Source organism: Protopterus annectens, chromosome 14.part0 (assembly GCF_019279795.1).
Source record: "Protopterus annectens isolate FY-2018-M chromosome 14.part0, PAN1.0, whole genome shotgun sequence".
In the NCBI taxonomy this organism is placed as follows: domain Eukaryota; kingdom Metazoa; phylum Chordata; order Ceratodontiformes; family Protopteridae; genus Protopterus; species Protopterus annectens.
In genome coordinates this window covers 850,544,236-850,571,965 of record NC_056748.1, presented here as the reverse complement: position 1 = coordinate 850,571,965, position 27,730 = coordinate 850,544,236, and the positions used below count along the sequence as shown (strand labels likewise).

General features: G+C 38.2%; 1 protein-coding gene across 3 annotated transcripts in view; it reads left to right on the top strand.

Moving 5' to 3' along the window:
• LOC122789293 (2-hydroxyacylsphingosine 1-beta-galactosyltransferase-like) overlaps window positions 1-27,730 on the top strand; it is a 381,755-nt gene that overhangs the window by 326,504 nt on the left and 27,521 nt on the right. The gene's annotated exons all lie outside the window — the stretch shown is intronic.

The window sequence follows — 27,730 nt, the reverse complement described above, 5'->3', positions numbered from 1 at the left end:
CTAAAAACTCATTCCTGTTGTGATGTTGAGGTAGTGCCATCTGTGCCAGGGAGAGTAGGGCAGTACATATGCCAGCACAGCTAGCTGGAGTTTTGTAAAGAATTTTGTGTTATTTTGACAGTCACACTGATTTGTACAGATGTTTGAGTTAAAATATATTTGTAGAGTTACTTGTGTTAAACACGCATCAACAGTAATTCCTGCTGGACAGAACGAATATGTGCACACATATTAGACTGTATTGTTGTAACTGATCAAATGTGTATGCTTATCAGAGAACCCTGCAAGGGTGGAAACTTTGAAATTGTGTTGTAGCTTTCAGATACTGCCACAGATCTTAGCAAAGCTCTGTGTGTGTATATTGTACCAGAGTCAGGTGACCAGAGGAGATGTCATCCTCTAACCAGCATCTGGTTTCTTTGGAACTCTTGCAGCAGCACTTTGAAACCTGTCAGGAAATTTTAAATACCATTTTCTTTTATCTATTTGTTAACCAAGTGCAAAGTGTCCCTATTCAGGGATGACCTAGGAGCAATGTCTAACATACTCAGTACTCAAAGGCACACAGACAAATGAAGGTAGAAGGATTCAAACCCTGTTCTTTGATTCTTGTAATTTTGTAAATGAGAATTAATGTTAATTTCTGCTTTGTCTTATACTGTCTTAGCCATTAAAAGACTGCTTGACCTTGAAAATGGGCTGTTCCCATTATAAATCATGCCATGTTTTAAGGATTGTACACGCAGCTCTCAGCATTCCATCTATAAGATTTGGAACACCCAATAACTGCTTATTAACTAAGAAGCTCATAGGATGGCCAAAATGAGTTTCTTCACACTTAAAAAAAATATTTTGATGAATTAATATGATTCATTGGTATTTACCATACATATCAGTTAAAAGAATTCTCATCAATGAACGTGCAGTAGACCATTTCAGTGTGGTACAGCAAAGAACATAGACATTTTAAAACTCAAAATGAGGAATGTTCTTCATAATGAGGCATACTTGAGAGGTATGACTATACACAGATAACAAGAAATACACACACATTAACTACCTGTCATTTTAATAGCCACATTTCATAAGCTTGGGATGGGGGTTATTGCAGTGCTGCTACAAGTACTGTCTGTAGCTTTATAGGTTAAATGCTTATCCATAGCCAACATCTTAATTTTCAATTCAGTGTAAATGCCATTTCATCCTATCTGCAGGAAAAGGATACAATAGAAATGCCTTGATGTCAAGCAGACACAAACAGCTAGTCTTAATAACAGTGGACAGTGTGAGGTTTTCTCAGTAGCACTGCAGAAGCACAGCACAGTAACTTTTAGGGCTAGTTGGCACCCCCTCCCCAATGAGCTTGACCTGCTAATACATATATTATAAGTTCATAGGTAGGTACTAGGCTATCGGCCCAAGGGCCTAAGTAAGCCTAGCCAACAAGGTTCCCTGGCGTACGCCACCCAATAAAGTTAGTTTCCTGTGCCCCTGTTGAGCAAAGCCACAGAAGTGATTCCCAGGGTGTATTTCCTATTTCCCATCCACTCATTAAGATTTTTCTTGAAGAGTGCTAATGAGGAACTTTGCTTGACATAGATGGGTAGCTTGTTCCAGAGTATAGGAAGTCTCTGGGACAGGAATCTATCCCCCCAGCATGTCCTGTTTATTGTGGTGACGAGGTTTAGGTCCCTAGAGCATGTAGCTCTGAGGGATTAGGATTTCAAGAGTAGCATGTCCAACAGCTCTGGGTTTAACATAGCTTTATATGTTAGGCAGAGATCTCCTTGGAGTAGGTGATACGCTACAGAGTAAAGCTGGAGTTTTTTGAGATGGTCAGTGTAGGGCATCTGAGGCCAGTAATCCTCTTTGTGAGGTATTTCTGTGGCCTCTCCAGCTGCTGAAGATATCTTTTGAGGTACATTCCAAAAAGGGGGGGTTGTACTCTATAATGGGTCTAATGAGTGCCGAGTAGAGGGGAACAATGACCTCTTTTCTCCTGGATGAGAACCCTTTTGTGATGTGTGCCACATAGAAGGATTTCCTGACTACTGTAGCAATGTGATTATCACAGGAGAGACTACTGTCCACCTGGGTCCCAAGATCTCTTATCACACATTTGGCGTTAAGTAGACTGCCGTTTATGTGGTAGTTCATGGGTACAGAGTTTTTACCAAAGGGGATGACCATGTACTTTTTGGCATTGAGCTTGAGGCCATGCTCCTGACACCAGGCATCTGTCTCAGTGAGGCCCTTCTGTAGGATGTCCACATCATTTGGGGACTCTACTATGGCTCCTAGTTTGCAGTCATCTATGAACTTTAACCAGAGGCCTTCTGTGTTAGTCTGTACTTCAGAGAAGTAGATACCAAACAGGAGAGGTCCCAGGACTAAACTCTGTGGTACTCCACTTGTCACTGGTTTGAAGTCAGATTTGGAGTCTGCAACTTTTACAGTGTGGGTTCTGTCAGTGAGCCAGTTGGCAACCCATCTTGTGACATAGGGATTTATACCTAGTGTAGTGAGTTTAGCTATAATTCCAGAATGCGGGATGGTGTCGGAAGCCTTGGCAAGGTCAAGATAGACTTGTGTGAACCACCTTACCCTCGTCCACGGCTTTTGTGACTGCCTCAAAGAAGTTGATCAGGTTCAGAAGGCATGATCTGCCTTTCACAAAGCCGAACTGGGTGGGATTCAAAGTTTGGAGGTTATCAGTGTTTTTTTTATGAGTGCCATGATGATACATTCCATGGCCTTGCATACCAGGCTCGTCTGGCTAATAGGGTGATAGTTCCCAGGATCAGTGGAGACTATGATTGAACATGGTGCTTAGATGGTGAGCCAGTTCATTCTGAAGTTCATGTAGAACACAGCCTGGGATGTTGTCCAGTCCCATGGATGCTGTGTTTTTGGTTTTAGAGAGTGCAGCTTTTACCTGCATATATGTGATTACAGGGACTCTGCATTATTCCTGTATATATATGGGCCCTTTAGGGGGTGAGAGGAGAGTAAAATTAGCACTGAACCTATCTGCCAGGATGTTGGCAATATCAGTTGGTTCTGTAATTTTCGTGCCGTTGTGCTGTAACTCAGAGCAAATTTGGGTGTTGCCATTGAGATTCTTGACATAGCTATAGAATGTTTTGTGGTTGCCCTTAGAATTAGTGTCAATTTTGTTTTCATAGCTAGCTTTGCAGGATCTTATAAGGGATCTCAGCTTCTTACTGAGGCTGACCAGGGAGTTCCTCCACTCATGGAATTTTACTCTCTTTTGCAGCAGTTTCTTCCTTCTGTTGTAGAGTTTGTTTATGGCAGGGGACCACCAGATTGGCTTCCTTTTTTTGGAGGATAGCGTCTTGGTTCTGTTTGGGAAAGCACGATCCATGCACTTGTGTAAGTGCTTATAGAGTGCATTTGTGTAGGATTCAGCAGTTGTAACTGTATTGTCCAGCTGCATGGGTGTCATGAAGTTTGCCTCTTCTGTCTTAAGAATGAAGTTGGCTTTGGAGAAATTTTTTACCGTGGTTTCCTTAATGGTGGGTGGGGGCGGGATGCGGATATCTAGGGTGATTATCTTATGGTCGGATCTGACCAATGAGGAGTTGACTTCAGGTATGGAACACCGGTCACTCATGTTGGTAATGACTAGGTCTAGGATATTGTTGCCCTGATGGGGGTGTGGATAAGTTGATCCAGGGCATTGGAATTTATGAATTCCAGAAAGCATTGAGTGAAGGAGTTGGTACATGAGTAGTTTTCCCAGTTAATGGTGGGATAGTTGAAATCGCCCATTATTAGGGTGTTTGGTTGACCCCTAATATTTTCCAGTATATCAAGAAAAGAGGAGTGGGAATCCTGGGGCATGGTGGGGGATCTGTAGCAAGTTACAATTTGGATTGCAGTTTTGCCCAGAGTTAGTTGCACTTGGATAATCTCGGATGCATTATGCTGAGCAACTAGCCTGAATGTGTGGATATCCTTAATGAATATCAACACATCTCCTCCTTTGGTGTTCTGGTCCAAGTTAGGTGGCCAAAAATGTGGTATGAGTTATAGCCTGGTAATGCAGAGGTGCTGTCTAGAACCTTTGAACCAGGTCTCCGTCACTGCACAGATATCAGTGTTCTCCATTTTAAGGAGTGCCTCGAGTGAGTGCATTTTGAGATTTAGACTTCTAGCATTGACTAGCATTACCCTCTGTTTTTGTTTGCCTGTTCCTGTTATGGTGGTGAATTTGTCATTTGAACCTTGCCTAAAAAAGGCACTATGGGGCCTGCAAGACCCTTAGCCAGTATCCAGAATCCCAGGGGTGACAGGTGCAGGCCATCTCTGGCAAAGCATCGTGGTCGACCATGTCGTCCCAGGCAGACAGATACTGGATCCCCTTAGAATGACACCAGAAGCTTAGCCAATTGTTGAAGTCAATCATTTTGTCCTTGTACTGTGTATCATTCTGGGCGATGGCATGATGCTACTCAGCACTAGGGTCATATCTGCCTGGGCTACAAGATCAGAGAGCTCTTCCATGTCTCTCTTCATGTAGTCCAGGGAAGTACTTCTCAGGTCATTCACACCAACATGAACAATGACAGAGTCATATCTGTACTACTTGGGGAGTTACCTGAGTATGTGGGTTATGTGGCAGATCCTGGCACCTGACAGGCAGCTGACAGTAACCTTCTCCTTGTTTAGCCTGGTGAGTGGGACATCAGTGTGCCTGACTATTGAGTCGCCTATGACTAGTGTGTTGGGTATGTTGTTTTGCCTTATGGGCTGTGGTTTATTGGCACACTGAGTCTGTGGGCTGTGTGTCATTTGGGTTGTGTTGGGGGTGGAGGTTGCTTATGTTTCTGCTTTGGAGGTCTCTCTTGCTTGAGCAGATAACTATTGAGAGCCTCCACAAATGTTTTTATGTTTCTATGTGTGGATTTTGCTGTTGTAGGTTTAGTGGGACTATGTGATGAGTGTGGTATGGTGCAAGTGTTTACCTTCTCCTCTTGACTGTCAAGTCCAGTCTTGGTTGGAGAGAGCTTTACCTCCAGTTTGGCTAGATAAGTGCATCTCTCAGAGGTTGTGGTGTTGAGTGGTAGGAGGAGTGGGTTGTCTGTGTACATGAGGCAATTGCTACATTGCCACAAGATGCCCAGATTCATCAGATAGACAGGAGAGAACAGTGGGAGCTGACCCTTGGACATGTCTGAATAAAAAAACTACCTTCCTCTAGACAAGTGACTATAAGAGCTGTTTTTCTCTAGGTAAAGAGGAAGGTTGAGTGCTGTAGTAATTTGTAGCTTATTTAGTGCTAACAAGTTCTGAACAAGTGCTGAGCACAAATAAGCAAATTCAAATGCTAAAACTAAAAATCTGTACCTGGATCTTGTGAGTAGATAGGCTTACCTAGTGCTTACCACTCCCACTGATAAGCTAGAAGGCTTCCCTCCAACACAGAAAGACTTGGGGGGCTCAGAAGCTTACAAGCAGTCCTGGATACAGCAAATCTGTATCTGGACTAGACTAGTTACAGGAAAGGTGGAAACGTGCAAATGTGGGCTTTTAAACCAGAAGGTTGAAAGAGCTGGAAAAACTGCCCAAACGGCCAATAAACTACAATTTCTGAGCCAGAAACCTCTCTTGTAGTAGAGAGGCTACGTAGTGCTTACCACTCCCACTGATAACCTTGAAGGCTTCTCTCCAACACAAAAAGGCTTGGGGTGCTCAGAAGCTTACAGACCATCCTGGATACAGCAAATCTGTATCTGGACTAGTCTAGTTACAGGAAAGGTGGGAAACAAGTGCAAAAGCAGGCTTTTAAACCAGAATGTTGAAAGAGATGGAAAAACTGCCAAACGGCCAATAAACCACAATTTCTGGGCCAGAAACCACTGATGTGGTAGGCTACCTAGTGCTTACCACTCCCACTGATAAGCTAGAAGGCTTCCCTCCAACACAGAAAAGTTTTGGGGGCTCAGAAGCTTACAAGCAGTCCTGGTTACAGCAAATCTGTATCTGGATTAGACTAGTTACAGGAAAGGCAGGAAACAAGCTTAGAATTTTTTTTTTTTTTTTGGAAAGTGGAAAGGGAGAATGGAGAAATAGAAGATAATTCAAAATTAAGTACCTAAGTGGCTTGCCAGTCACAAATGTTCTTCTCTGTATTAGGTAGAATGAGCTAGTGACATTAGACTGGAATAGAGTTGGGATAGAGCTGAGCAGATGGGACTGGTAGGAGTGTCTGAAGTCAAAATATGATCTTACTGTACTCAGTTGAGTGAGCAAATGAGATAGACCCAGCATACATTCCCATTTTAACCCGATGTGTATAAGTATGCCCAACCCATGAAATGAATGAACATCAAACAATTAAAAAAAATGCCATCTGCTCTCTAGACCAGTAATATTTATTATGTATTAAATACTTTCATCCATTAGTATCTAGGACTTCAGAACCCATTCTGAAGAAGTCCTAGATATTATTGGGCAAAAGCAATTAATATGTAATTAATATTATTTGATCTAGAGAGCAGACTTGTGTTTTTCAATTTTGCCATTCTTCAGTGCTGAGTCCTCCTATATTTTTGATTGTTTTTGCCGTAAACTCAAACCTAATACAATTAAATTTAAATGATTGATTATCAAAACTTCATAAAAAGAAAAAACTTTTTTTTGCAAGGGTGGGGCACACCCCTGATAAATGTATATTCCAACTCCACAATTGCAGTATAGTAGAAAACGGGCAATTTTCCCAGTCCACACTGTTCATAATCTTACTCAGGAAAAGACTATAATGTTCACTCAACTGATTTTTGATCAGCTGTACTGGCTTGTCACACTTTCAGATGAATGCTTTCTTGATTAAAGAAATGTATCCCAGATAGATATACTTCGCAGTAGATGGGGTCTATGCCTAACGATGTATGCAGTCAAGGTTAACCATTTTATATAAGTTACTGCAGACTTTGTTTACAAATAAAATACAATGGTGTTTTTTTCAGTGATTATGCTTGTGTCTTGTAAAGAAGGCTTTCTGGATCTAAACTATGCAGTTTTTACTTTAGTTTCATCACTGGAACTATATTAACACCAATAAACTTGTGTCCATTTCCTATATGTTGAGTAGCACCAGCAGGCTACTTCCTCTGACCAAGTTGTCATCTTGCATGTTGATGTAATGGTTAGGGTTGGGGGTGTCTTGTCTTGGATAAGCATAGTTTCAGTAGTCTGCAGCAGATTTCAGTGCATAGTGACACAGACTCTGTCAATAAATCAGTAACTAAATGCATTTATATTCAAATAAAAAGTAATAAATTAATGGAACAGGATAATATTCCTACTAAAGTGTATAATGCTTGCCTGCAGTGAAATTACATAGATATTATCAATGTAATAAATTGTTTTCTAGCGTGAATTGTCTCTGAGAGGGATACTGCAGGTATGTGAATCACTACAGTGATAGCTTGCAGTAAAGTATGTTTGTTGTTTGGTTTGTGTTATATATCATTCGGATAAGAGCTGTAATTAAAAATGTTCATTGAACTGAATGACTTTGAGACAGACAGAAGCTCCACCCATATTTGGGTTTAGATGCTGCAGAGAGTATGTGGTGGAAAGGCACACTGCTTGCAACACTAGGTTCCATATACAACTGGAGCTGTATTTCAGGCTTTTAAAGTTGTGGAGGAAAGCTTGGGCTTATGCACATATAGAATTCGGTATAGTGTGAGCCATTCCCAGACTCTTGAGAGGATGGCTCCTAATGTTCTGTTTAAAAAAAATAGATTTAATTCCCTGATGGACTAGTGGCTGTGCAAGCCTGTTCCTCATCTTACACAGATAGAGTGTAGTTATGATAAACAGTACTACCCTACAGGTGGAGCTCCTGCACTAGACAACTTCATGGTCATGAAGCTCCACCTGTATGTCAGATCTGGCTCCCTGATAAAAGCGTTGTGTATGGCATACAGGTGGAACTGCTGTACTGGAGAACATTCCTTGGACTCGGCTCCCCACTGAGTTCTTGGCTTAGTTTTGGCTGTGCTCTAAATAGATAATGACATCCAGTGACATTTGTAGAATCTTATTACTAGTTTCTGGCATAGAGAGACTCCCTTCTATTTAATACCCTGAGGTATTGAACTACGCATTGTTTCTCTTGTGACATCATTAGAAAGTGCCAACAGATGACACAAAATCAAAATAGTCATTGGACAGGCACTCAGTATTCACTGCATAAAGACAGAAGTTTTTTAAATGTATGAAATATAATTCCACTCATGTAACCAAAGTAAAATATCCCTACTTCAGAATCAGAAAGCCTACTTTACTTGATTAAAGCATAATTGCAACAAAAAGAGGTGATTAGGGGGCAGAGCCAAGATGGCCAAGTGAAGACAGCAATTTTTTAGAGATTTTTAGAGCTCTGTATAACTATATTCAAATACAAGAAAATAATTATTTTTTAGGAAATTTTTATCCTAACTTATTAATAGTCTTGACTTCATTATTTTCAACTTTGGTGGAAAAAATTCAAAAATGTTCCTGTCACTATTATCTGGAGGGTAGTTCAACAAACGAAGATAAATAGCTCTAAGCACTCTCGCACTGACTCATCCTTGAGAAAAGACTTGCAATTAGTAACTTCTACTGTACTGGAATTATCCTTGAAAATTGATGGTTTCCAAGAGAACTTAGAAAATTTGAGAGCGCTGTCTTAAATAAATGTTTTCAAAGAACTGCTTCAACAACAACCAACTAAAATTTCCGATATGGAAACTGCTTTAAATGACATAGAAGGAAGGCTAAAAGGGGAAGAATCCCAAACAAGACTTTCTTCTCAAACAGAATACTTGGCTGCTTAATAAGATTAATGACCTAGAAAATATAGAAAGAAGATGTAATATTAGAATCTTTGGTCTTCCAGAAAAAATAGGTGAGAATATAATTTCTTTCCTAAATACTTGGATCCCAGAGTTTTTAAACTTACAGGAGGATTGTTCTTATGGTATCGGAAGAGCTCACAGAACTATAGGCAAATATCTGTCCTCTTCTTCACCAAGATCTATTGTAATAAGATTTTTGCATTGACAAAGAATTAGTACTTAAAACTGCTTGGAGAAAAGCCCTTTTGAAGTACAAACAGAATTCAGTTAGATTATACCATGATTTCTCAAGCAGAGTATTGGACATAAGAAAGAGATGTTGGCCCTTTGTAAAGACACTTAAGCAAAATAATAAAGCACAAATAATTTATCCTGCCAAAATTAAATCCACCTCTCAAATGAAACAAAAATCTTCAGTAACTTACAAGATGTTTCATCTTGCATGAAAAACCACAACAACATTCCCATCCTAGAAGACATGGACTGGTCATCTTCTTACCTGAAAAAGCTTTGGAGAAAAATTCCTGGACTGATTAAAAAAAAAAAAAAAGAAACAAAAGATAGATTCTACTCTTGTGAAATTAGATAATTCTTTAAGATCATCTTCATGTAAGTGAATTCTATTTCAGTAATTTTCTTAAGCTTACAATACTTTTTCTGAGTTCATAAATTCAACACACAAAATTTACACATGCTAAGAAATTGATAATAATCAGACAAATAACAAACTTTCTTTTCTTGTTTTTATCAAATAAGTTTCTGGTCATTCAAGTTTAGCAGGCATAGAATGCACCTCTACCTCAGTCTCATTCTAATTCTTACAGGTAAATAGCTCTTGTTTTACAAGTTAAACAATTGGTTTAATTGTCTTCAGTTATTTATTTCCATTTAAATGTTTAGATCGCAAGGCAGTATATGAGGGTACATTTGTTTTGTCAGCTCGTTTCTCATGTTGGGTCTTATTTCTGCATATTCGGAGGTGAAGCAACTGTTTTGTTTGCACCGTTTGTGGAAATGTGCTGTAACCATTTTCTGCTTTGAGATTTATTGAACAGGTGAGTGTGCGCCAAGGAGATGTAAATGGTGTGGGAATTTGTACTGATGAATTCTCATTTTTCACTCTCTTTCTTCCTTTTTTTTTCTCCGTTTCCTTTGCTGACAATGCTTGTTGGTTCACTGTTTGGAGTTGGAGTGGGGGGAGGGAAGGAAGGGAAAAAGAAGAGGGGGGGAAGAAAGTTTGTTTTGTCTCAACTATTATTCCTTGAAGAGAGTTTAGTTGTAAAATCTCTATACTTACCTCGGGACGATTTGAGTGCTGCCTGTGCATTTTCTTTTTTTTCCCCCTCCTGTTAGCTGTAGACTGTGTGAGATTCTTTGGTCTTGCAATGCTTTCAATGGGAAACCATAAGTGCTTCCATTATAATGCTTCTTCCTGTGTGAAGTGGTCCAGGATCATCTCCTTCCCCCTATAAACGAGCATTCTTAGCAGCATAACAACTTGCAAGCTTAACAGCTTATTTCATCAGATAACAGAGTTTTTTTTTTAATTTAACATATTTTACAGATTGGAATTTGTGTGATGGTCTGATATGGGGAATGTATGAACATTTATGTGTACATGAATTCATTATTGAGGACACTTTTAGAATTGTATAGTACAAAAGAAAAAATGAATCCATGCCCCTATCATAACTTCCAACAGTATATGTAAAGTGCTCTAAGAGTGGAGTTAAGGGAAAGTAGCTAAAGTAGGTGTACTTGGGAAAGCAAATTGAATTACAGTTTTGTTAGTGTGACTCTGAAGGAATTGATTTTAAAGAATTCTCTTTGTAGTAGAAACTTAGTGCTAAGAAGGGACATGTGCAATTCATCTGCAGGACAACTGGTTTGTATTCTTGATAAGTCACTTTATACCATTATGTTATGTGAGACTGCCATTGAATAGGTTTGAAATAGTGGATATCTATGAGTTCAGAATGTCCAGGCAATAAGGTTTTTGGAAGGAGATTTAAATAATGTTCACATATCCAGTTACTTTGTTTTCAAAGTCAAGATTTACTAAGAACATAGTGAGATTGTCAGGGAGCTGCTGTGGTCACGAACTTTGTACATTTAGTGATGGCTTAACAGGAAAGAGATGATTATTGCTATGTTTAGTTTTATGCCTGTTTAGTTACAAGTACTTTGTAAATAGCTCATTGATTCATTATACAGTCTTGGTGAAACATGTTTGCTGTATTTCATCCTTATTATTAGTAGTAAACACACTCAAAGCAGTTGTATGTATTTCTTCAAAAGTTTTACATGGTAAACATTCAAAGATCATAGCAGGGGAAAAAGTAACCACAATTTAAAATGGCTGCTGACAATTGTATGTTTTTGTTCATGAGTTGATTCGGACAGCTGTTTAATACACTGTCTACCATTGAAGATTAATAAGATATAGCTTGCTTCACGAATTTGTTATATATTTAAAAAATGGTATCTATGTAAGTATAAATGATATCTGCAAAATGAGGATTGCAATAGTGTCAGACATAGAATTGGAAATAAGACAGGTTCAGTTTTTATGTGGCTTGTAATTATACTTGATTCCAGTTATTTTTGCTGTATTTCAAAATTCAGCTCCTAATAAGCACATACACACTTTTCCATGCACACACACAAAATAAAACTGCTTGCAATTCAATTAAAACAGCATTGCAGGCACCTATGTCATCTCCTCACTTAGTGAGGCTTTGATCTGACTGTGTTGGGAACTTGAGGGTATGTTGAACATTAACTTATAATAGTTAAATTTTGAGAAACACTTTATATATATATATATATATATATATATATATATATATATATATATATACTGTTATACATTGAGTAGGGTTTTTTAGTATACGTTTATTTTATAAGTTATCAAAAAGTACAGTATAGCAGACATTGTTTTAGTCTCATGTTGTTTTCACAAGTTAATACACATTATCATTAACAAAATAAATAAAGGCTAGGGAATGGGCAAGGAGAATAAGTTTGTAATTAGAAGTTGTGAATATAAATTTAATTTCTCATAGGTTAAGACTTGCTAATAAAGTTAATTAATAAATATAAGATGCAGTCAAGTAATACTTTTGTTTAAATATTTTTGTAACATATCTTGGGTGGTACCTTTTAATCAGTTCTCATTTGTCTTAATGTCATCAGCTGCTAGTGTTAATGTTTTAACTATATTTATACAATAATACCATTTTCTGTTATGTTTGTTAGTGCTGTATCATCTTATAATTACCGTATTAAATTAATATTGTCTCCATTAGTTCTTATTTGATAGAACTCATATTTGCATAGTCAGTCAGTTATGTTGGTTAGTCTGATAAGATCTTTTGTTATTCTATTGGGCTAGGAATTTTGATAATTCCATGTTTGATGTTAAACTTCTATATTTTCATTGTATTAGAGTTTCACTTATTAATGTTATGATTCCTTTTATTATTAGGCCTGAATTTCTAGTCCATATTTTCCTAGTGATAAATAATCTTATATTACTCAAAACTATTAATTTATGGTTTTCCATTATATTTTGTGATGGGGAGAGTTATTGGATTCTAGCCAATATTCTTGACAATCTTAACAATGTACCCATGCGCGCACACACACACACACACACATACATATATATATATATATATAGAGAGAGAGAGAGAGATGGATTTAACTTTCCTGTCATTGAACTTTAATGGTTTAAATAATCCAAGGAAAAGATCTAACTTGTTAAAGTATTTAAATACTAAAACACAAGTGGTTTTCCTTCAAGAAACTCACTTCAGAACAACTGAAAAGGATATTTGGAATCCTGATAATTTCATAACTCTTGCACACTCTTTATAAAGCTAAGAGAATAGGACTCATGATGCTATGGTTAGTCCCCAAATCTGTAAATATGAAGATCAAGAAGGGCTGTTTGCCCTTGTTGTTTGAAATTTCAATAACAGATTATGGACCCTAGTTAATATCTGTTTGTTTCCAGGTATAGGGAAGAATGTTGTAAAAAAACATCTTGACCTCATAACTCATAAAGGTAATTTAATATTAGGTGCAATCTCAATTGCATTCTGGAAAATTCAGACACTACTAACTAAAGATTAAGACTTATTCCCATAGCTAAAATCCTTAATGGATTCATTCTCTCAATTTGCTTGCTACAAAATGATGTTGCTAAATCATTTCTTTTTTTCTCATTGGGACCATAAATATGGCACTCAAACCAGAGTAGATAGAATGTTGATTTCCCAGGACTTAGATTACTAAAATTTCATGTTTTATTATAACCCCATGTCCTATATCTGATCATGGTGCCCTTATCTTTAAATTTCAAATTGACTTTAGAACATTTTCCATTTCATTTGGAATTCCAGCTTGCATAGCTAAAATCAAACATTTCAAACCATGGTTAACATCGGAATTAAACTTTTTTCTTGAAACAAATAATAGTCAAGCGGTTTATAGTTATGATTTAGGTCTTCTTGAAAGCTTGTATTTATGGTAGAACTCTCACTTGGTGTAAGAATAAAATTAAAGAATGGGATTTAGAACTACAAAACAATCTAAACTTGTTAGCCAAGTCTAAATTTTCCAAAACTAATAATTCTATTATAAAGGAAATGGAAGAACTAAACAAGCAATATCTTGACATTATAACTCGTAAATCAAAATTGGCAATTGAAGGATTAAAAATGAACTCTTACTTTCTATCACCAAAACATATGCATACTTTATCAATGAGGGTTAAGATGTACTCAAGAATTAATAACATAGCAAAAATAAGACATGAAGGTACTTAAGAGACTATATCTAATATTGGAGATATTCTCAAAGCCTTTAAATATCATTTTACGTTTCATTTTATTTATTTATTTATTTATTTATTTATTTATTTATTTCCAGTTTGATAACTGGGGAGGTCCACTGGGCCCAGAGGGCCTGTTTTCACTGGAGGCCCGGGGAGAAAAGCTCCGTATTACATACAGTTAATACAAGCATAGAGTTTTACATTTAGGCCTGGGGAGAAATGCTCCATATTACATACAATTAAAACAAGCATACATTTATGCAATTATACATACAATTATAAATGTTTTAGAAAACAAATGCAAAATTATATATGGAGTTGTATCAAATTGAAAAGGTGCACAAAGAAAGGAAGAAAAAGGGGAACAAAATTAACAGAGAGAAGGGATAGAGAGCTATGTACAATATTTACATCTAACCATTCTTTAGATTCAGAGCAAGGCAGTTGTAGGGAAAAAATAGCATGTGCATGAGGGAGTACATGTATAAGCGATATTAGGAAGCATGTGCATGAGGGAGTACATGTATAAGTGATATTAGGAAGCATGTGCATGAGGGAGTACATGTATAAGTGATATTAGGAAGCATGTGCATGAGGGAGTACATGTATAAGTGATATTAGGAAGCATGTGCATGAGAGAGTACATGTATAAGCAATATTAGGAGGAGTTAGGTAGGAAGAATGCAGTTACATTTCCAGTTTTGGGAGAGGTGGGAGTGGAGCTGGGATTTGAAGAGTTCGAAGCTTGTAGTGATTCTTAGCAGGGGTGGGAGGGAGTTCCATTTTTTGGCTAATGAATAGGAAAGGAGAAACTGGCCAGGGGGACGTTTTGGTTTATATACAGAAAGTAGATTTTGTTGGGCAGATCTAAGGGGTCTGTGCGGAGTGTAGAATGGTAAGATATTAGTAAGAGCAGGGCATGCAGTAGGTTTAAAGATTATTTTGTGGGCTGTAGTAAGCTGAAGGTAGAGAAGGTGGTTAGGAAGCTCTAGCCACTTTAGCATGTGGAAAGAGGTGCAATTTGTTGTAGCAGATTTCTAGTTTTGAGGTGATGGTAATAGAAAGATTGGTTAGAAGTGGAGCACCGTACAATAGTGATGGTAGTGAATAGGTAGAAGCTAGAGTTTGCTTTGTAGATGGCGAGAGAAAGTGAGCGTTTCTGTATAACATACCTAGTTTCTGATTTTTTTTTTATATTAAGTTGGACATGTGTATCGAATTTCAGGTGTTCATCAATAGTGACCCCAAGAAGTTTAGCAAAGGGGACAACTTCTATAGAGGAGTTGGCATGGCTGATGATATTGAAGGATTGCTTGTCAAGTGTGACAAGAAGGATTTTGGATTTATTGGCATTAAGTGAGAGATGGTTTTGAAGCAACCAGTGCTCAGTAGTTGTAAAGGCCAACTGGGTTTTTGCCTGGAGCTCAGTGAGACTAGGAGCAGAGCAGACTAAAGTGGAGTCATCTGCATATTGCACTATTTTAGTGTTAGGAATGGCGGTGTGAAAATCATTGATAAGTATATTAAAGAGCATTGGTCCTAGTATGGACCCCTGGGGAACCCCGGTAGGGGTAGGAAGGAAAGTAGAGGTACCAGTTTGCCATTTCACAGCCTGGGATCTGTTAAGAGAGATAACTGTGGAACCCAGTAAGGCAGTTTTGAGAGAGCTTGAGGTTAGAGAGATGATTCAGAAGGTGGGTATGGGAGATGGTATCAAATGCCTTGGATAGATCTATGGCGATGGTGGTAACACAATTTCTCCAGAGTCACGAGCAAGGTTTATTATGTCTAAAAAATAGAGGAGAGCAGCTATTGCACTATGTCCAGGACGGAAGCCATGTTGGGTAGGGCTAAGGAGTTGATTATTGATGAGGAAGGGCATGAGTTGGAGATGGATGCATTTTTCAAGGATTTTTGAGATTGGTGAAAGAATGGATATGGGTCAGAAGTTAGAGATGTTATTATTTTTGCCTCCTTTGTGGAGGGGCAGGATAAAGGCTGCACGCCACAATTTGGGGACATACGATTCCTGTATGGATCTATTGATGAGAATGCTGATGGGGATGGTGATACCATCTGCGACAAGCTTTAGAAAGAGTGAGGAAATATTGTCAGGGGCGTTGGAGCATGGCTTAAGTTTAGAGAGAAGCTTTTTGATGTAGGAGGTTGAGATGGGTTTTAGATAAAAAGTGGGAGGATTGGGAGTGGGGGGTTGAGGAGAGGAAGGGGCAGTTGGATTGAGTGGAAGGGAGGAGATCTGGTTGGGGAAGGTCTTAGTGAGTTCAGCTATAGAGTTAGTAAAAAAGTAGTTGAAGAGGGTAGCAATTTCTGTATCAGTTTTTTTTGTTGTCAGGACAGGGATTACTTTTGGTACCTGGATGCAAAAGAGGGTTAATGGAGTTCCAGAATTGTTTGGGATTTTTGGGGTGGGTAGACAATATAATATGATTTTTTGTCTTTTGTAACATGCTTTTTGGTTAAGTTGCAGAGTTATTTATATTTTTGGAAGGTAACAGGGTGTTTATTTTTGTTGTAAAGTTTCCAGGTTTTGTCTCTTTGTAGCATAAGTGTTTTGGTGTCTTTAGTTAGCCATATCATGGAGTTGGGTTTTATTCGTTTTATTCTAGGTGGGGCTTGAGTGTTTAGGATGCTCAGGAAGGTCATATTGAAGAAATCTATAGCTTTATCTAGTGGAAGAGTTTTTAGGTTGTCCCAATTTGTTAGTTTAAGGGTTTTGGAGAATAAAGAAGGGTTACAATTTGTAAGAGTACAAGTATGAATATATTGGTGTTGGTGCGGGGAGGAGTGGGTAGCTTGGTGAATAATGTCTGGGAGATGGTCACTTATGGTGTCTGGTAATAAACCAGAGCATGAGATTTTATTAGGGTGGGAGACTAAGATCCAGTCCAGGGTGGACCCTGGGGGGTTGTTTCTATTAGGTCTGGTAATACCATTTATTAGTTGAGTGAAATTAAGAAGATTGATAGATAGGGAGGGATTGTTGTTATTGATTCTATTCCAGTCAATGTTCACATCACCTAATATGTATGTCTCAAGCTTAATGATAGCTGAGGCCCATAGAAGAATGTTTTCTAGAGTGGTAGTATTATTTCCGGGGGGGGGGGGGTATAGATGTCCATAATACAAATACTTTTATAGTTATTCAGTTTAAGAATTCCTATGACTAGTTCAGCGTTGCTGAACTGAGGAATAGGGTTTTGGTAAGGAGAGATATTCAGTAGGTTAGTATAGATTAAGGCTACTCCTCCTCCTTTTTTATTTTGGCAGTCACATCTGAGTGCTTGAAAGCCAGGGGGTAAAATCTCAGAGTCAGTAATGTTGGGTTGTAGCCATGTCTCTGAGACTGCTACTATATCTGGTGTAGTATGATTTGGCCAAGCATGAAAGAGTGCTATTTTGTTTTTTACACTCTGGGTGTTAATGGTAATTAGCTTGAGGTATTTGTGGATGGTAGTATTTGGAGAGATAGGGGGAGAGTGATTGCTATTAGTTTTTGGTCCAGGGTTGGGTTGGGGTGAATGTCTCCTGCTAGGACAAGCCAGTTAGTGGAAGAGAGAAGCATGATCGTTGGTTTGCAACTTATCATTTGTGGGAAGAAAAACATCACTTTTGGTGTAAGATGCTTTGTTGAGTAGGCTAGACGTTTTAGCTTAAAATAGTGAAGTGGGTTAGGTTGTATGTATGTAGGTTCATAATATAAATCAGTTATTAGTTCTTCTAATTTAAATTTAGAATCTCTTAATTTTAAGAAAATTCCAATAGAATTACATACCTAACTTCAAGCACAAATTTCAGGTAAAGAAATTATAGACAAAATTAAAAAAGTTAAAACAAATAAAGCTCTAAGAATGGACATAATAATAATAGAAACATTGTTTGAAATTCAACTACAAGGAAATATTCCTCCCTCTTGGAGATGCTCATTCGTCACCCCTATTCTAAAAAAGAAAACTACCCTCAATTTTGTAGCTCTTACAGACTTATTTCTCTTCTAAATAACAGTTATAAGATTTTCATGGCTATCATTACTGATGGGATAAAATAACACTTAACTTATATAATTAATCATGATCAAACAGGCTGTATACTTAATTGACATACCTATGATAATATTAGAAGGATTTTAACTCTTATTGGCTTCTTCAGTAGAGAAAATGATAATTGGTTTATATATTGAAAATGCATTTGATTCCTTAAATTGGTGTTATTTATTTAAAGTACTAAGCTTATTTGAGTTCCCCTCTACATTTATTTGTCTTCTAAAAATATCTATAGTAACAACTTAGCTTGTGTTAAAATAGGTCTATCTGAGTCCATTTCTCTAACTAAAGGTACCAAGCAAGGCCACCCTCTATCTCCAATCCTTTTTGTTCTTGCCATTGAAATATTTGCTATCCTAATCCAAAATAATCCAATGATTACTAGCCTTGATGTATATAATCAATATTCTTCCAAAATTATTCACTGATATTTTACTAACATTACCCAATTCAAGAGTAACACACTCAGAACTGGGATCTTCAATAAATCTGTTCCAGTCTATTTTAGGTCTTACATTTAATCATTCAAAATCCAAATACATGTTTTTAAACAAAAATGAAAAATATAGAAATCACATTATTGGAAAATAGTTTCCCTTGCCTGTCTGGGCATACTTTTACTTAACTCTGTAACTGAAATATTTATGATAATATCATAAAGATAATAATGAAAAAAGAAGATTAAAGCCAGCTTATAAATACAATGACTTAAAACAAAAAATCACAAAACAAAAACAGGTTTTATTTTCATCTTCAAATTAGGATGGTCTTGGTAGACCCAAGCCCTTTGGTAAAAACAGAACAGAATGCATCTTTTTTCAAGGGGGTGGGGAGTGAGGATTTCACCACTATGCTATATCTACTCACTTTACAAAGTTATAGGTTGATGTAGACATCAAGGAAAAAAGATACAGTATTGTAACAAAGTAACAGTTACTGTAATACTAAGCTTCTCTGAAGGTACTCAAAGTGACTGCAATTCCAGACCAGAACTCTGTGCTATAGGAGCTAGGATATGCATTTATGTATATCTTTACAGCATCTTCCCACTTCTCAACTCATGTACTAATTTAGAAAGGGAAGCAAACCAAATAGTTTGAACTGCACTTTAGCTGTACAATTGAACACAGTCCTACAGTGGTGATATCAAATGATAGTACACGTTAATGAACGTAATGGCAGAGGGACCCCTACAGTTGCCATAGTAACTGTTGCTACTTTATGCTTATGCCTCTTAACTTCAGTGAGTTATAAATATTCATCATATAATGGTACCTGGGAGGCAGCATATCATACAGCAAAATTTACCTTGTGTAAGAAACAAATTGTGTGCTGGTGAGGTGAGCCTCCTGTCACTGGAATGTTGGTCAGAAGTATGCATGGACAAATTACTTACACTATTAACATCCATTAATCAATCAATTTAATTTCATCTGAAAATTAAGTAGGAAGGCTGCTATTAATAAAGTCAAACCTGCCAGTAAAAATAGAAATATCGGGATGAAGAATGTTGCTTTACTAGATAACATGTTATTACAAAAATAAAATACAGCAGAATACATCAAGCAATTCACAGTAAACTATAGAGAAAAAATATGCAGAGCTGGTAGAGGTAGTTAAATCAACATATCAGCTGAGTGTGCAATCCTAAAAGTATTAAGCTTAGAAGGAATAGAAGGTGAAACAGAGAAAGGTTGACAGAACAATTTTATGTAATAAGGAAGACAAAAGTGAGTGAGATGTGGAAATCAAAGAAATATGAAAAAATGCAGGGATATCACAGTCCAGTGAAGTGAAAGTATCTATTGAAAGCCAGTATGCTAATCATCAGAGTCGTTAAAAGAAGGCCAACTTTGAAAGAGAGCCAGGAAAAAATGGCTGTATACTGTAGCAGTCGAGTACTGTCAAAAGTGTAAGTACTCCAGACTCCAATGTCTGAACTGCCAAAGTTAGATATCCTCATGGATTATGGTTCATTTAATGGAGCATTTCTGCCAGTGCTTGTTTCCATCTGTGGATATGTCTTCATTTCAGAAAACTGTTTGCACATGCAGCATTTCTTTCATTATATCCATTATGTTATGGAGGTAAGACAGTTCACCTATGCCAAATTTTCTAGAGATGGGAAAGGAAACTGAAACACTTGCCAAAAACATGTGGACATGGGAAAGGCCATACAGGCTCCAAATAGAAGATATCCATTAAGAAATGCCCTGGAACACTTACTGGTTTGAGGCAGCTGCACTAACCCACTGTACTAAAAACTTTGTTCTATTGAACTCCATAATGATGTCACTTGTAGGTGTAAGATTTGGAGCGAGTTGGATGAAATGGTGATGACTGTACCCAAGGGTGAGATAGTGGTGATTGGAGCAGATTTCAGTGGGCATGTTGAAGGGAACAGAGGGGATGAGGAAGTGATGGGTAGGTATGGTGTTAAGTAAAGGAATACAGGTCAGATGGTAGTGGATTTTGCAAATAGGATGGACATGGCTGTGGTGAATACGTATTTTAACAAGAGGGAGAAGCATAGAGTGACATACAAGAGTGCTGGAAGATGCACACAGGTGGATTATATCTTATGTAGGTGAGCCAGTTTGATGGAGATTGGAGACTGTAAAGTGGTAACCAGGGAAAGTGTAGTTAGGCAGCATAGGATGGTGGTTTGTAGGATGGCGGTGATCAAGAAGAGGAGGAGGAGTGAGAGGGCAGCACCAAGGATCAAATGATGGAAATTGAAAAAGGGTAATTGTGAGGTGGAGTTCAGGGAAGAGTTAAGACAGGCACTGGGTGGCAGTGAAGAGTTACCAAATAGCTGGGTAACTACAGCAGAGCTAGTAAGGGAGACAGCTAGAAAGGTGCTTGGTATGACATCTGGACAGAGGAAGGATGACAAGGAGACATGGTGGTGGAATGAGGAAGTACAGGAGAGTATACAGAGAAAGAGGTTGGCAAAGAAGAAGTGGGATTGTCAGAGAAATGAAGAAAGACGGGAGTATAAGGAGATGAGGTGCATGGCAAAGAGAGAGGTGGTAAAGGCTTAAGGATAAGGCATATGAAGAGTTGTATGAGAGATTGGACACTAAGGAGGGAGAAAAGGACCTGTACCGACTGGCTAGACAGAGGGACTGAGTTAGGAAAGATGTGCAGCAGGTAAAGGTGATAAAGGATAATGACGGAAACATACTCACAAGCGAGGAGAGTGTTGAGCAGATGGGAAGAGTACTTTGAGAGGTTGATGAATTAAGTGAATGAGAGGGAGAGAAGGTTGGATGATGTGGGGATAGTGAATCATGAAGTGCAATGGATTAGCAAGGAGGAAGTAAGGATAGCTATGAAGAGGATGAAGAATGGAAAGACTGTTGGTCCAGATGACATACCTGTGGAAGCATGGAGGTGTTTACGTGAAGTGGCAGTGGAGTTTTTAACCAGATTGTTTAATGAAATCTTGGAAAGTGAGAGGATGCCTGAGGAATGGAGACAATGGTCTTTGATACCGATTTTTAAGAATAAGGGTGATGTGCAGAGCTGTAGTAACTACAGAGGGATTAAACTGGTCAATCACAACATAAAGTTATGGGAAAGAGTAGTGGAAGCTAGGTTAAGAAGAGACGTGATGATTAGTGATCAGCAATATGGTTTCATGCTGGGAAAGAACACTACAGATGCGATGTTTGCTCTGAGATTGTTGATGGAGAAGTACAGAGAAGGTCAGTAGGAGTTGCATTGTGTTTTTGTAGACTTAGAGAAAGCATATGAGAGGGTACCTAGAGAGGAGTTGTGGTATTGTACAAGGACGAGTGTCAGAGAAGTATGTAAGAGTGGTACAGGATATGTACGAGGGTAGTGTGACAGCAGTGAGGTCTGCGATGGGAGTGACGGATGCGTTTAAGGTGGAGGTGGGATTACATCAAGGATCAGCTCTGAGCCCTTTCTTATTTGAAATGGTGATAAACAGGTTGACAGACGAGATCAGACAGGAGTCCCCGTGGACTATGATGTTTGCAGATGACATTGTGATCTATAGTGAGAGTAGGGAGCAGGTGGGGGAGACCCTGGAGAGATGGTGATATGCTCTAGAGAGAAGAGGAATGAAGGTCAGCAGGACTAAGACAAGAATATATGTGTGTGAATGAGAGGGAGGATAGAGGAATGATGAGGATGCAAGGAGTAGAGGTGGCAAAGGTGGATGAGTTTAAATACTTGGGGTAAATAGTTCAGAGTAATGGTGAGTGTGGAAGAGAGGTGAAGAAGAGAGTACAGCCAGGATGGACTGGATGGAGAAGAGTGTCAGCAGTGATTTGTGACAGACGAGTACCAATAAGAGTGAAAGGGAAGGTCTACAAGAGGGTAGTGAGACCAGCTATGTTATATGGGTTGGAGACAGTGGCACTGACAAAAAGGCAGGAGTTTGAGCTGGATGTGGCAGAGTTGAAGATGTTAAGATTTGCACTGGGTGTGACCAGGGTGGACAGGATTAGGAATAAGTCATAGGGTCAGCCCAGGTTGGAAGGTTTGGAGACAAAGCCAGAGATGCAAGATTAGGTTGGTTTGGGCATGTGCTGAGGAGGGATGCTGGGTTTATTGGGAAAAGGATGCCAAGGATGAAGCTGCCAGGTAACAGAAAAAGAGGAAGGCCTAAGATAAGGTTTATGGATGTGGTGAGAGAGGACATGCAGGTGGTTGGTGTTGACAGAGCAAGATGCAGAGGACAGGAAGAAATGGAACAGATGATCCGCTGTGGCGACCCCTAACAGGAACACCCAAAAGAAGAAGAAGATGACTTTCTACTTGTTTTGATAGAGTATGGCTACACTACCACCTTTTCTTTTCAGTCGGTCTGCCTTTAGCATACTTGTTTAGCCTCTCTTAGTTGGTCTGGAATTGCCTTCTGTGGTTATTCTTTTAATGTTTTCACTGGTCACTGTGTAGCCTGCCTTCATAACTCTTTTGATTACCTGTATATTCAGATAGGTCACTCTACTCCCCTATAATGAAAATTCTGGTATCATTATCTGCTTTCACTAAGCTTAGGGTCTCTGTGATACCAAATTTCTTTAGTAGTGGGTTTAGAAAAGATAATTCTTTACCTTCTAAGATCAAGAGCTGTTCACTCATTGCTTGTGCCTTTGGGGTCTGTATTAGAAGCAGGAATGTTCAGAATGTCGACAACCTCTTGATCAACACGTATGTGTCGAACGTCCATTTCAGTGAACCGCCACATCGTCGATTTCTTTCTAAGGGATATTTGATATTAATATGCTCATTTAAACCTGGTGAACTGTTTTGTCTAAGCTGACTTGTTCTAAAACGGTAAAACATTCTTTTTTATTACTACAGACACTAGAATGTTTGTATAAAGCAATATTTAGGTCTTTCCTTTTTATAGCACTTAAATGCTTTAGATGTAATTGTGAATCTGTTGAAGTGATATTTATTGCATTATGTTCAGGATGTAATTCATTTTACGTTGGTATGACTACTAGGAAATTATGTGACAGAATCAAAGAGCATTTAAGTGCTATAAAAAGGAAAGACCTAAATAACACTTTATACAAACATTTTACTACCAATCATTAGCGGACCAGAGTTCCGCTGTGGCGACCCCTAACCAGGAAAAAGCCGAAAGACACAAACAAACAAACATTTTAGTGTCTGTAGTAAGTTTTAAAAAAAAATGTTTTACTGTTTTAGAACAAGTCAGCTTAGACAAAAGAGGAGGGGATTCTAAAAATCTGGTGGAAACTAGAGAAGTATTTTGGCAAATAAAATTAGGGGCTGACAGTCCACCAGGTTTAAATGAGCATATGAATATCAAATGTTACTTAGTAAATAGTAAACTAAAGGGTTAACTGAATTTCTTTACCTGTTTTAATTATGTCATGTGATTAGTTTCAATGGTTTTTGGATGTGTATTTAAATGGAGCATTGCATTTTTTGTGTTATTCTGATAGTTGTATATGACAGCGGATATTAAAATACACTATGCTAAACTTGGTCTTTCTGTGTATTCCAGTGAATTTGTTCTTATTAGTTGTGGTTGTTCACTCAGCCTTTGTGGTGGTTTTTGGGTTTATTAATTATGGAACTTTTTTTTTGGTATGAGTGGATGGTGTAGGTTGGGTCAGTAATGAGCTGTGAAAAGCAATAGAGGTTTATAGTATTTGCAGAGAATTGGGAGTTTAGTTTCTTCAAATCAATAGTAATGTCACCTAACATTATAGTTTCAAGATGAATATTGGTTGACACCTAGGATAGGATGTTATAGATTACCAGAGGGTGTGAGTATGTACAATGCAATGATGTGAGGTTTTTATGATTGTTTAAGTTAACATAGAAGATGAGTTTGGCTTTGTTAAAGGTAGGTATAGCCTGGTTGAGGGGTTAGAAATGGAGTTTGGATAGAGTATGGCTACACTACCACCTTTTCTTTTCAGTCGGTCTGCCTTTAGCATACTGAAGCTGGAGGAAGTATTTCAGAATCTTTAAGGTTTGAGCCAGGTTTGTTGGGGGGATTGTAGAGTTATCCAAGCATGTAACTTGGTCACTGTATTGCAAATGGTATGTATAGTAACAGAGATATGTTTGAGGTTATTGTGTGATACTGAAGCTTCGGTTCTGGAAGAGGAAGGGGGTGGTTGTAAAGTTAGGACCAGAGTTAAGGTGAATGTCACCGCAGAGTAGAAGAAATGTAAAGTATACACAGGAAAGGAAGAATTTGATTCTGGACATATAGTTGGAGTGACTGATGTTAGATAAGTATAGTGATAAATAAGAGTTTAGGTTTAAGGAAGGAACTATGGTCCAGTGGAAGTAGATGACGAGAGATATGTAAAGAGTAGTGATGTGAGAAATGGGAGGAAGAGGCAATGCCAGTATGAGTTAAGAGTAAAGGTGGAATTGGTGTTGGATATGATGAAACAGAGGAGAAGGAGAAAAGTATTAAAGTTAGGAGTGTAAGGAAACTCACAGTGGAATTAAGAATGGAATGAATAAACTGGAATAGGGGACTGTAAATAGTGAGGTAGAAGAGAATAAGTATGTTGAAGGGCTGAAGGGGAAGATGGAAGATTGCAAAATGGGTGTGTGTATCTATTATGGTAAAGAAGGAATTGTAGGATATGAGGAAAAGAGTTATTTTGAAGAGTATGTAGGTATGTTGTTGAGAGTTGGAGTGATTAGTGTGAGGGAATTGGTTATGAACTGGAGGAAAATAAGGGGGTAGAGGTATTAGTGTAAGAAAGGGAAAACAGAGTTGCAAGATGATGGGGAGAGTGAGGGAATAAATAATGAAACTGATAGGTAGAATGAGAGGAGGAAGTACATGCAGCAAAAGGTTGAAGCAGAGTGGAAAAGAGAGGGTTAAATGTAGAAATAGTGGGGATGGGTGGGATTTGGGGGTAGGGTATCGAAGTGAGCAAGAGTAGAGCAAGGGCAAATGGAATGGGAAGACACCCTGAGAAGGTAAATCACCAGCTAAATCTCTTAAAAATAATCAGGGAGGCAGTCAAATTTTTAAAGGGATCAGAATCGTTAAGACAGGGATGTAATATGAAGAAAGAGTTGGGAAAACACCACTGGAAGACCTATTTTTAGTATCACACTTTATAGCTAAATGAAACTCTTCTTTTTCCTCTATTTTACTTACACAAATATAGGCATAAGGTAATGAGGATGGCTGTGTAAACTGTGTGGGGGGGGGGGGGTTGCCGCACTTGGAGGAGTGTACATGAAATTCCTGCTAATGACTAAATAGAGCAGTTACTCAAGATAGGAAAAATAATACACTGCAACAACATTAGCTAATGCGTAAACATTCCTTATTACAGATACACGTAAAGATTTAGTGTAGCTGCAGAGGCTTGGGAAGTGTAAAGTTCAGATACTGTCAAGGAGCAACAGTGCATAAAAAAAAAAAAACATTTAGGGGGCCATCATGCCACAGAGAGAGCAGCGGATGTGGCAAGGCTTGAGAAAAAATATGGAAGAAAGATAGGATTGCATTCACAAGACAAGTGTGTTGTATTTGACCAAACATACCATACTAATATTAGGATGGAACAGTGTAACCAGCCACTGATAAAAGCTTGGATATGCAGTTAAGGCCTTTCAGTATACTCAGTAACTTTGCAGCATTAGTATAAATATCCTAGCCAATTTTACATCAAATAGGGAGATATCACAGGAACATCTAGCACAAAAACTTACAGTATTTACCAATTTAACATAGTTAAGTGTACCCCAGCAAGAGTTAGGGCTGCTCAGTGGCATAAATATGAGAAAAAAACTGTATAAAAGAGAGATGCAGCAGCACAATACAGTGTAGAGAGAGAAGAGAAAGCAGCAGCAGAATACAGTATATAAATGGACAGTACGTTAACAAGCCTGACCAATATATTGGGTCGTTAATACTAGTCCAGCAGAAATGCACATTGATGTAGTTCTGTATAGGCACATTATGTAGTTATAGAGTAATTCCACATTTTACCCATATGATTTCTGCATAGTTAGAGTAAGAGAGATGCCATGTTATCAAATAATGCAATAGTAGATGCCAATAAAACCGAGAACAATAACCTAAAATGTTATCTAGGTGGAGTTCTTGCAGGGCCAGTACCAACCCTTTCTAAACCTAACTAGTTCTTAAAGTGCCCGAGATACTACTAAAGCCTAGCTTATCTGGCCTGTAGCTGTGGCTTTTTATCTGTGCAAGTCATGGAATTGGCCAACCCAAAGTGAGTTGTATTGAAACCACCAAGAAGCCTTCCACTCAGCAGATTTTACAATAAGAAGAGAAGACTTGTGTCTTGAGTATGTTACCTCCTTGATTATCCTGATGCATCTTGTGCATATGTGACTTTGGTCTACGTTTCGCCATAGTATGGGTGCATGCTTCTGTGCACTTTACCTTGTGGTGGAGGTCAGAACTGTGACCCTGCACTAGCTGGTTAACTCATTCACATCTACAGCATCTTGTGTGTCCATTTAACACCATTAGCTCCTCATGATGTCAACATTTCTGGGGAGGGGTTGACTTCCTTAACAAAATGACTTACCAGTAAATAATCAGAGTACATAAAAAGTATCAAATCACATTTTTTGGGGGGTGGTTAACTTAACTCAGAGGCTTACCAATGAAAAAGCAGGGTCTATAAACAATTACATAAGATTATTAATATAGGATGCACTGTAGTAGCGATATTAACTACTGCTCATCAATTTGTCTTGCCTATTGTTGCCTTCTTATTTATATTCATCTTTCAGAATTAAAGGACATATAATCGATGGGCAAAGTGTGAAATGTCATGGTGATACTGCTACTATCCATGTACAATGCACTATACTAAAGGTAGTTGTTTTCTAGTAATTATGAAGATATGCATATTTCATGCGTACTTGACCATTTCCAAACCCAAGTGATTTACAGACAAGCGAAACCTTAGATGATGACGAAGAGAATTGTCAGTAGTATTTAAACTTTAGGTTCTAACAGTCAAAGGGTCTTAAGTGCTGTTTATAGGATTAATTTTAAAATTAGGCATAATTTTCATATTTGTGTAAATATCTCAATAAAATACTTCTTGCCATCATGGGATTGCTCAAAGTCTAGCTGAACAGAAGTTATGCTGGCACTGCATGTCTGGACTGTACAGTTTCTGAGATGTGAAAAGTTATTTATGAAACTTTAGAAAAAAATCATTCATAGGTTCATACTAGGCTATCTGCCCTAGGGCATTTGTAAGCCTAGCCAGAGTGTGTTTGGCTTTCGCCACCCATTAAAATGAATTTTACTATGCCCTTTTTCGAGGTTTAGTTTACTGTGCCTCTGTCTAACAGTGACACAGAAGTGATACCCGGGGTAAACCTACAATCTCCCATCCACTCATGAAGATTCCTCTTGAAGAGAGTCAGTGAGGGACTCTGCCTAACCTGGACTGGGATTTTATTCCAGA